This window comes from Arachis ipaensis, chromosome B9, assembly GCF_059453495.1.
Source record: "Arachis ipaensis isolate K30076 ecotype BB chromosome B9, ASM5945349v1, whole genome shotgun sequence".
In the NCBI taxonomy this organism is placed as follows: domain Eukaryota; kingdom Viridiplantae; phylum Streptophyta; class Magnoliopsida; order Fabales; family Fabaceae; genus Arachis; species Arachis ipaensis.
The window spans coordinates 135,184,197-135,194,065 of NC_142444.1; the positions used below are offsets into that span (position 1 = coordinate 135,184,197).

Genomic DNA, 9,869 nt, shown 5'->3' on the forward strand with positions numbered 1-9,869 from the left:
CACAGTCATTCAATCATTGAATCCTACTCGGAATACCACATACAAGGTTTAGACCTTCCGGATTCTCTTGAATGCCGCCATCATTCTAGCTTACACCACGAAGATTCTGGTTAAGAGATCTAAGAGATACTCATTCAGTCGAAGGTAGAACAGAAGTGGTTGTCAGGCACGCGTTCATAGGGAATGATGATGATTGTCACGTTCATCACATTCAGGTTGAAGTGCGAATGAATATCTTAGAAGCGAAATAAGATGAATTGAATAGAAAACAGTAGTACTTTGCATTAATCTTTGAGGAACAGCAGAGCTCTACACCTTAATCTATGGAGTGCAGAAACTCTACCGTTGAAAATACATAAGTGAAAGGTCCAGGCATGGCCGAGATGGCCAGCCCCCAAAACGTGATCACAGGATCAGAATACAATCCAAAATGCCTAATACAATAGTAAAAGGTCCTATTTATAATAAACTAGTCACTAGGGTTTACAGAAATAAGTAATTGATGCATAAATCCACTTCCGGGGCCCGCTTGGTGTGTTCTTGGGATGAGCTTGAGTGTTTCACATGTAGAGGCCATTTTTGGAGTTGAACGCTAGTATTTGTGCCAGTTTGGGCGTTCAACTCTGGTTTTGGATCCTTTTCTGGCGCTGGACGCCAGAATTGGGCAGAGAGCTGGCGTTGAACGCAAGTTTGCGTCATCTATTCTTGGCCAAAGTATGGACTATTATATATTTCTGGAAAGCCCTAGATGTCTACTTTCCAACGCAATTGGAAGCGCACCATTTTGAGTTTTGTAGCTCCAGAAAATCTATTTTGAGTGCAGGGAGGTCAGAATCCAACAACATCAGCAGTCCTTCTTCAACCTCTGAATCTGATTTCTGCTCAAGTCCCTCAATTTCAGCCAGAAAATACCTGAAATCACAGAAAAACACACAAACTCATAGTAAATTCCAGAAATGTGAATTTAACATAAAAACTAATGAAAACATCCCTAAAAGTAACTAGATCCTACTAAAAACATACTAAAAACAATGCCAAAAAGCGTATAAATTATCCGCTCATCACAACACCAAACTTAAATTGTTGCTTGTCCTCAAGCAACTGAAAATCAAATAGGATAAAAAGAAGAGAATATACTATAAATTCCAAACTATCAATGAAACATAGCTTCAATCATATGAGCGGGACTTATAGCTTTTTGCCTCTTGACTAGTTTTGGCATCTCACTTTATCCATTGAGGTTCAGAATGATTGGCATCTATAGGAACTCAGAGTTCAGATAGTGTTATTGATCCTCCTTGTTCAGTATGATGATTCTTGAACACAGCTATTTTATGAGTCTTGGCCATGGCCCTAAGCACTTTGTTTTCCAGTATTACCACCGGATACATAAATGCCACAAACACATAATTGGGTGAACCTTTTCAGATTGTGACTTAGCTTTGCAAAAGTCCCTAATTAAAGGTGTCCAGGGTTCTTAAGCACACTCTTTTTTTGCTTTGGACCTTGACTTTAACCGCTCAGTCTCAAGTTTTCACTTGACACCTACACGCCACAAGCACATGGTTAGGGACAGCTTGGTTTAGCCGCTTAGACCAGGATTTTATTCCTTTAGGCCCTCCTATCCACTGATGCTCAAAGCCTTGGGATCCTTTTTATTACCCTTGCCTTTTGGTTTTAAGGTTTACTGGCTTTTTGCTCTTGCCTCTTGGTTTTAAGAGCTTTTGGCTTTTTCTGCTTGCTTTTTCTTTTTCTTTCTATTTTTTTTCGCCTATTTTTTTTTCTGCAAGCTTTGTTCTTTGCTGCTTTTTCTTGCTTCAAGAATAATTTTTATGATTTTTCAGATTATCAAATAACATGTCTCCTAGTCATCATTCTTTTAAGAGCCAACATATTTAACATTCATGAACAACAACTTCAAAAGACATATGCATTGTTCAAGCATACATTCAGAAAACAAGTAGCATTGTCACCACATCAATATAATTAAACTAAGTTCAAGGATAAATTCGAAACTCATGTACTTCTTTTTCTTTTGAATTAAAACATTTTTCATTTAAGAGAGGTGATGGATTCATAGGACATTCATAACTTTAAGACATAGTTACTAACTACTTATGATCATGTAATGAAGACACAAACATAGATAAGCACTTAACATAGAAAACGAAAAACAGAGAAAGTAAGAACAAGGAATGAATCCACCTTAGTGATGGTGGCGTTTCCTTCTTGAGGAACCAATGATGTCCTTGAGCTCTTCTATGTCTCTTCCTTGTCTTTGTTGCTCCTCCCTCATTGCTTTTTGATCTTCTCTTATTTCATGAAGGATGATGGAGTGCTCTTGATGTTCCACCCTTAGTTGTCCCATATTGGAACTCAATTCTCCTAGGGAGGTGTTGATTTGCTCCCAATAGTTTTGTGGAGGAAAATGCATCCCCTGAGGTGTCTCAGGGATCTCTTGATTTGCAGCCACATGTTCTACCACTGAGCTATAGACCCTTGAGATGAATCTTTCCATCTCCTATGACTCGGAGGTGGAAGATTTTGTCTTTCCTTCCCCTTTTCTAGAGGTTTCTCCAGTCTTAGGTGCCATCAATGGTAATGGAAAAACAAAAAGCTTATGCTTTTACCACACCAAACTTAGAATGTTGCTCGCCCTCGAGCAAAAGAAGAAAGAATAGAAGAAGAAGAAGAAGAAGATATGGAGGAGATGGAGGGATATGTGTATGGATGTGAGTGGTGAAAGGAAAACAGAAGGGATGACCATGAATGGATACAGAGAGGGTGAGGTGGGTGGGGATCCTGTGAGATTCACAGATCCTGAGATGATCCTGTGGTGTCCACAGATCCTTAGGTGTCAAGGATTTACATCCCTGCACCCATTAGGCATGTAAAATGCCCTTGCACACAACTCTGGGCATTCAACGCCAGGTTGGTCCCCATTTTGGGCGTTCAACGCCCATTTGTTGCCCATTTCTGGCGTTGAACACCAGAACCATGCTTGTTCTGGGCATTCAGCGCCAGCTTCTCTCCAGGGTGCAATTCTGGCGTTCAGCGCCCAGATGATACCCATTTTGGGCGTTCAGCGCCCAAATACTGCCCATTTTGGGCATTCAGCGCCGGAACCATGCTCTGTTCTGGCGTTGAACGCCAGGCAGATGCTTCCTCCAGGGTGTGATTTTTCTTCTGTTGTTTTTGATTCCGTTTTCAATTTTTATATTTATTTTGTGACTCCACATGATCATGAACCTATAAAGACATATAACTAAGAAAAATATAGTTAGATGAAAATTGGGTTGCCTCCCAACAAGCGCTTCTTTAATGTCAATAGCTTGACAGTGGGCTCTCATGGAGCCTCACAGATGTTCAGAGCATTGTTGAGACTCCCCCAACACCAAACTTAGAGTTTGGATATGGGAGTTCAACACCAAATTTAGAGTTTGGTTGTGGCCTCCCAACACCAAACTTAGAGTTTGACTGTGGGGGCTTTGTTTGACTCTGCTTTGAGAGAAGCTTTTTCTGCTTCCTCTCCATGGATGCAGAGAGAGATCCTTGAGTTGTAAACACAAGGTTGTCCTTATTCAATTGAAGGATCAATTCCCCTCTGTCCACATTAATCACAGCTCTTGCTGTGGCTAGGAAAGGTCTTCCTAGGATGATGGATTCATCCTCTTCCTTCCCAGTATCTAAGACTATGAAATCAGCAGGGATGTAAAGGCCTTCTACCTTTACTAACACGTCCTCTACTTGTCCATAAGCCTGTTTTCTGGAATTATCTGCCATCTCTAATGAGATTTTAGCAGCTTGCACCCCATAGATTCCTAGTTTCTCTATTACAGAGAGGGGCATGAGGTTTATCCCTGAACCATGTTCACACAGAGCCTTAAAGATCATGGTGCCTATGGTACAAGGTATTATGAACTTTTCAGGATCCTGTCTCTTCTGAGGCAATGTCAGTTGATCCAGATCACTTAGTTCATTGATGAACAAGGGAGGTTCATCTTCCCAAGTTTCAATACCAAATAATTTGGCATTCAGCTTCATGATTGCACCAAGGAACTTGGCAGCTTGCTCTTCAGTAACATCCTCATTCTCTTCAGAAGAGGAATACTCATCAGAGCTCATGAATGGCATAAGGAGGTTCAATGGAATCTCTATGGTCTCTGGATGAGCCTCAGAGTCCTTTGGTTCCTCAGAGGAAAACTCCTTATTGATCACTGGGCGTCCCAGGAGGTCCTCCTCCTTGGGATTCACGTCCTCTCCTTCCCTTATAGGTTCGGCCATGGTGCTTATGTCAATGGCCTTGCACTCTCCTTTTGGATTCTCTTCTGTGTTGCTTGGAAGAGTACTAGGAGGGATTTCAGTGATCCATTTACTCAGCTAGCCCACTTGTGCTTCCAAATTTCTAATTGAAAACCTTGTTTCATTCATGAAACTTGCAGTGGCCTTGGATAGATCAGAGACTAAGTTTGCTAAATTAAAAGTATTTTGTTCAGAGTTCAATGTCTGTTGCTGAGTGGATGATGGAAAAGGCTTGCTATTGCTAAACCTGTTTCTTCCACCATTATTAAAGCCTTGTTGAGGCTTTTGATCCTTCCATGAGAGATTTAGGTAATTTCTCATGATGGATTATATGTGTTTCCATAAGTTTCACCCATATAATTTACCTCTGCTATTGCAGGGTTCTCTGGATCATAAGCTTCTTCTTCAGAAGATGCCTCTTGAGTGTTGTTGGATGCAGCTTGCATTCCATTCAGACTCTGAGAAATCATATTGACTTGCTGAGTCAATATTTTGTTCTGAGCCAATATGGCATTCAGAGTATCAATTTCAAGAACTCCCTTCTTCATAGGCATCCCATTACTTACAGGATTTCTCTCAGAAGTGTACATGAACTGGTTATTAGCAACCATGTCAATGAGTTCTTGAGCTTCTGCAGGCGTTTTCTTTAGGTGAATGGATCCACCTGTAGAAGTATCCAATGACATCTTTGATAGCTCAGATAAACCATCATAGAATATATCCAGGATGGTCCATTCTGAAAGCATGTCAGTAGGACACTTTTTGGTCAGTCCTTTATATCTCTCCCAAGCTTCATAGAGGGATTCACCTTCTTTCTGTCTGAAGGTATGAACGTCCACTCTAAGTTTACTAAGCTTTTGAGGAGGAAAGAACTTGGCTAAGAAAGCCGTGACCAGCTTATCCCAAGAGTTCAGGCTATCTCTGGGTTGAGAGTCCAACCACACTCTAGCTCTGTCTCTTACAGCAAAAGGGAAAAGCATGAGCCTGTAGACTTCAGGATCTACTCCATTAGTCTTAACAGTATCACAGATCTGCAAGAATTCAGTTAAGAACTGAAAAGGATCTTCAGATGGAAGTCCATGAAACTTGCAGTTCTACTGCATCAGAGAAACTAATTGAGGTTTCAGCTCAAAATTTTTTGCTCCAATGGTAGGAATGGAGATGCTTCTTCCATGTAAATTGGAATTAGGTGCAGTAAAGTCACCAAGCATTCTCCTTGCATTATTGTTGTTGGGTTCGGCTGCCATCTCCTTTACTTGTTCAAAATTTTCAATAAGGTTGTCTCTGGATTGTTGTAATTTAGTTTCTCTTAGTTTTCTCTTCAGAGTCCTTTCAGATTCTGGATCAGCTTCAACAAAAATGCCTTTTTCTTTGTCCCTGCTCATACGAAAGAGAGGAGAAAAAGAAAAGAAGAGGAATCCTCTATGTCACAGTAAAGAGGTTCCTTATTGTTAGTAGAAGAAGAAGAGGAATAGGGCTGAAGAAGAATGAAGAATCCAAACACAAAGATGATGATAGGAGCAGAGATGTGAGATGAAGAGAAGTGTTAGTAGATGAATAAATAAAATAGAGGAAGATAAGGGAGAAGAATTTTCGAAAATTATTTTGAAAAAAGGGTTAGTGATTTTCGAAAATAGTTTTTGAAAAAGGTTAGTAGTTTTTTTTTTTCGAAAATTCAAATAAGAAATAAAATAATTAGTTAATTAAAAAGAAATTTTTGAAAAAGAGAGAAGATATTTTCGAAAATTAAAGAGAGAGAGTTAGTTAGGTGGTTTTGAAAAAGATAAGAAGATAGGAAGTTAGAGAAGATATTTTAAAAATCAAATTTTTTTGAAAAAGATAAGATAAGAAGATATTTTTGAAAAGATATGATTGAAATTAGTTTTGAAAAAGATTTGATTTTTAAAATCATAATTAATGACTTGATTCACAAGAAATCACAAGATATGATTCTAGAACTTAAAGTTTGAATCTTTCTTAACAAGGAGGTAACAAACTTGAAATTTTTGAATCAAAACATTAATTGTTATTGTTATTTTCGAAAATTTGATACAAAAATAAGAAAAATATTTTTGAAAAATATTTTTAAAATTTTCGAAAATAACTAAGAAAAATGAAAAAGATTTGATTTTTGAAAAAGATTTTGAAAAAGATAAGATTTTCAAATTGAAAATTTGATTTGACTCCTAAGAAACAACTTGATTTTTAAAAATTTTTGAAAAATTCAACTCAATTTTCGAATTTGATGAGAGAAAAAGGGAAAGATATTTTTTTGATTTTTGAATTTTTTTATGATGAGAGAGGAAAACATGAAAGTGATGCAATGCATGAGAATTTTAGATCAAAACATGTGATGCATGCAAGAATGCTATGAATGTCAAGATGAACACCAAGAACACTATGAAGATCATGATGAACATCAAGAACATATTTTTGAAAAATTTTTAATGCAAAGAAAACATGCAGGACACCAAACTTAGAATTCTTTAATGCTTAGACACTAAGAATTCAAGAATGCATATGAAAAACGAGAAAAGACACAAAACATGCAAATGCAAAGATCAAACAAGAAGACTTACCAAGAACAACTTGAAGATCATGAAGAACACTATGAATGCATGATTTTTTCGAAAAATGCAAGATGCACATGCAATTGATACCAAACTTATAACATGACTCAAGACTCAAACAAGAAACACAAAAAATATTTTTGATTTTTATGATTTTCTAATTTTTTTGTATTTTTTTCGAAAATTATTTGAAAAACAAAAATAAGGATTCCAAAGTTTTTAATATGAATTCCAGGAATCTTATGCTCTTTAGTCTAAAGCTCCAATCAAAGGGTCAGGCATGGCTTAATAGCCAGCCAAACTTTAGCATGTAACAGGTAGATCATGAACAGTAGTAGGTGGATTAACACCAACTAGCTTGCTCTTGATAACAAATTGGAAGCCTCAGTCCAAATGAATTTAGACATGGCTTTACAGCCAGCCAGGCTTCACATGCTTCATGAAACACTAGAATTCATTCTTAAAAATTTTGAATAAAATTATAAAATTTTTGAAAACATTTTTATTTTAAAAGTTTTTTTTTTTTTAAAACAAAGGAGAAATTTTTGAAAGAATTTTGAAAAATTTTTGAAAATAAAACAAAAAGAAAATTACCTAATCTGAGCAACAAGATGAACCGTCAGTTGTCCAAACTCGAACAATCCCCGGCAACGGCGCCAAAAACTTGGTGCGCAGAAATTGTGATTACACTTTAATTATGTAAAATTCATCGCTATTTCTTTCCCTGGTAATGGCGCCAAAAACATGATGCCAATACCATGGTTCACAACTTCGCACAACTAACCAGCAAGTGCACTGGGTCGTCCAAGTAATACATTACGTGAGTAAGGGTCGAATCCCACAGAGATTGTTGGTATGAAGCAAGCTATGGTCACCTTGCAAATCTCAGTTAGGTAGGGTTAAATGTGATTGGATTAGATAATTAAAAGATAAACAATAAGAGATAAAAATACTTATGTAAATCATTGGTGAGAATTTCAGATAAGCGAATAGAGATGCTTTCGTTCCTCTGAACCTCTGCTTTCCTGCTATCTTCATCCAATCAGTCTTACTCCTTTCCATGGCTGGCTTTATGTGATACATCACCACTGTCAATGGCTACTTTCGGTCTTCTCTCGGGAAAATGATCCAAATGCCCTGTCACGGCACGGCTAATCGTCTGGAGGCATCACCCTTGTCAATGGTTTCATCCTATCCTCTCAGTGAAAATGGTCAACGCACCCTGTCACGGCACGGCTATTCATCTGTCGGTTCTCGATCATGCTGGAATAGGATTTACTATCCTTTTGCGTCTGTCACTACGCCCGGCAATCGCGAGTTTGAAGCTCGTCACAGTCATTCAATCATTGAATCCTACTCGGAATACCACAGACAAGGTTTAGACCTTCCGGATTCTCTTGAATGCCGCCATCATTCTAGCTTACACCACGAAGATTCTGGTTAAGAGATCTAAGAGATACTCATTCAGTCGAAGGTAGAACGGAAGTGGTTGTCAGGCACGCGTTCATAGGGAATGATGATGATTGTCACGTTCATCACATTCAGGTTGAAGTGCGAATGAATATCTTAGAAGCGAAATAAGATGAATTGAATAGAAAACAGTAGTACTTTGCATTAATCTTTGAGGAACAGCAGAGCTCTACACCTTAATCTATGGAGTGCAGAAACTCTACCGTTGAAAATACATAAGTGAAAGGTCCAGGCATGGCCGAGATGGCCAGCCCCCAAAACGTGATCACAGGATTAGAATACAATCCAGGATGCCTAATACAATAGTAAAAGGTCCTATTTATAATAAACTAGTCACTAGGGTTTACAGAAATAAGTAATTGATGCATAAATCCACTTCCGGGGCCCGCTTGGTGTGTGCTTGGGCTGAGCTTGAGTGTTGCATGTGTAGAGGCCATTTTTGGAGTTGAACGCCAGTATTTGTGCCAGTTTGGGCGTTCAACTCTGGTTTTGGATCCTTTTCTGGCGCTGGACGCCAGAATTGGGCAGAGAGCTGGCGTTGAACGCAAGTTTGCGTCGTCTATTCTTGGCCAAAGTATGGACTATTATATATTGCTGGAAATCCCTGGATGTCTACTTTCCAACGCAATTGGAAGCGTGCCATTTTGAGTTTTGTAGCTCCAGAAAATCCATTTTGAGTGCAGGGAGATCAGAATCCAACAGCATCAGCAGTCCTTCTTCAACCTCTGAATCTGATTTCTGCTCAAGTCCCTCAATTTCAGCCAGAAAATACCTGAAATCATAGAAAAACACATAAACTCATAGTAAAGTCTAGAAATGTGAATTTAACATAAAAACTAATGAAAACATCCCTAAAAGTAACTAGATCCTACTAAAAACATACTAAAAACAATGCCAAAAAGCGTATAAATTATCCGCTCATCAGATGGCCCGGCCCAGATTCGCGTTTCTGTTGCTGGTCTGCCCTCTCATGCTTCTCCAACCCGGACCCGTCTTGGTGCAACCGACTAGGCCCACCTACCGCTCCGCCTTCTGGTTCTTGACTTGCCCCGACATGGTTGCCTGCCCCAGATCTGCGAGCACCCAAGGTACCCGGCCCAGCCTCACGCCCAGCTCCTTGGTTTAGTTCGAAATCTCCTTGATGCAATTGGACTCCATCCTTCAGCCCATCAAGCCAACATTCTTTCTCAAGCCCATTGGTTGAGAGCCTCAATAGCTGCCTATCATTACAATCCTTGTGGGCCTTTCTTTTTTGTAAAGCCACATTCATCTCATCCCCACCGTGAAAATCTTTCTCAAGTTGTTTGGTCCCACTTCCTTTTCCAATACATATTTGTGTAACTGTTCTCTCTGATTCACACTCTAGGCTCTCATCAAATCCCCCCAAATCAGCATTATCATTAAATCCCTTTAATATGAGCGGATCCGTCATTTGTTGCCTCTGGGAGGATATTAAATTATCTTGATTGCATTCATTCAAAAAAATGTCTATTGTGACCATTGTACCCTTATTTTCACCATCGTCAA

The 9,869-nt window shown here is 38.8% G+C and overlaps 1 non-coding gene across 1 annotated transcript; it reads left to right on the forward strand.

The window, feature by feature from the left end:
• Positions 1–5,042: 5,042 nt before the first annotated feature.
• Positions 5,043–5,150, forward strand: LOC148546438 (small nucleolar RNA R71). Its single transcript, XR_015902130.1, has one exon. It is a non-coding gene; the product is annotated as a small nucleolar RNA R71 (small nucleolar RNA).
• The last annotated feature ends 4,719 nt before the right edge of the window (positions 5,151–9,869 follow it).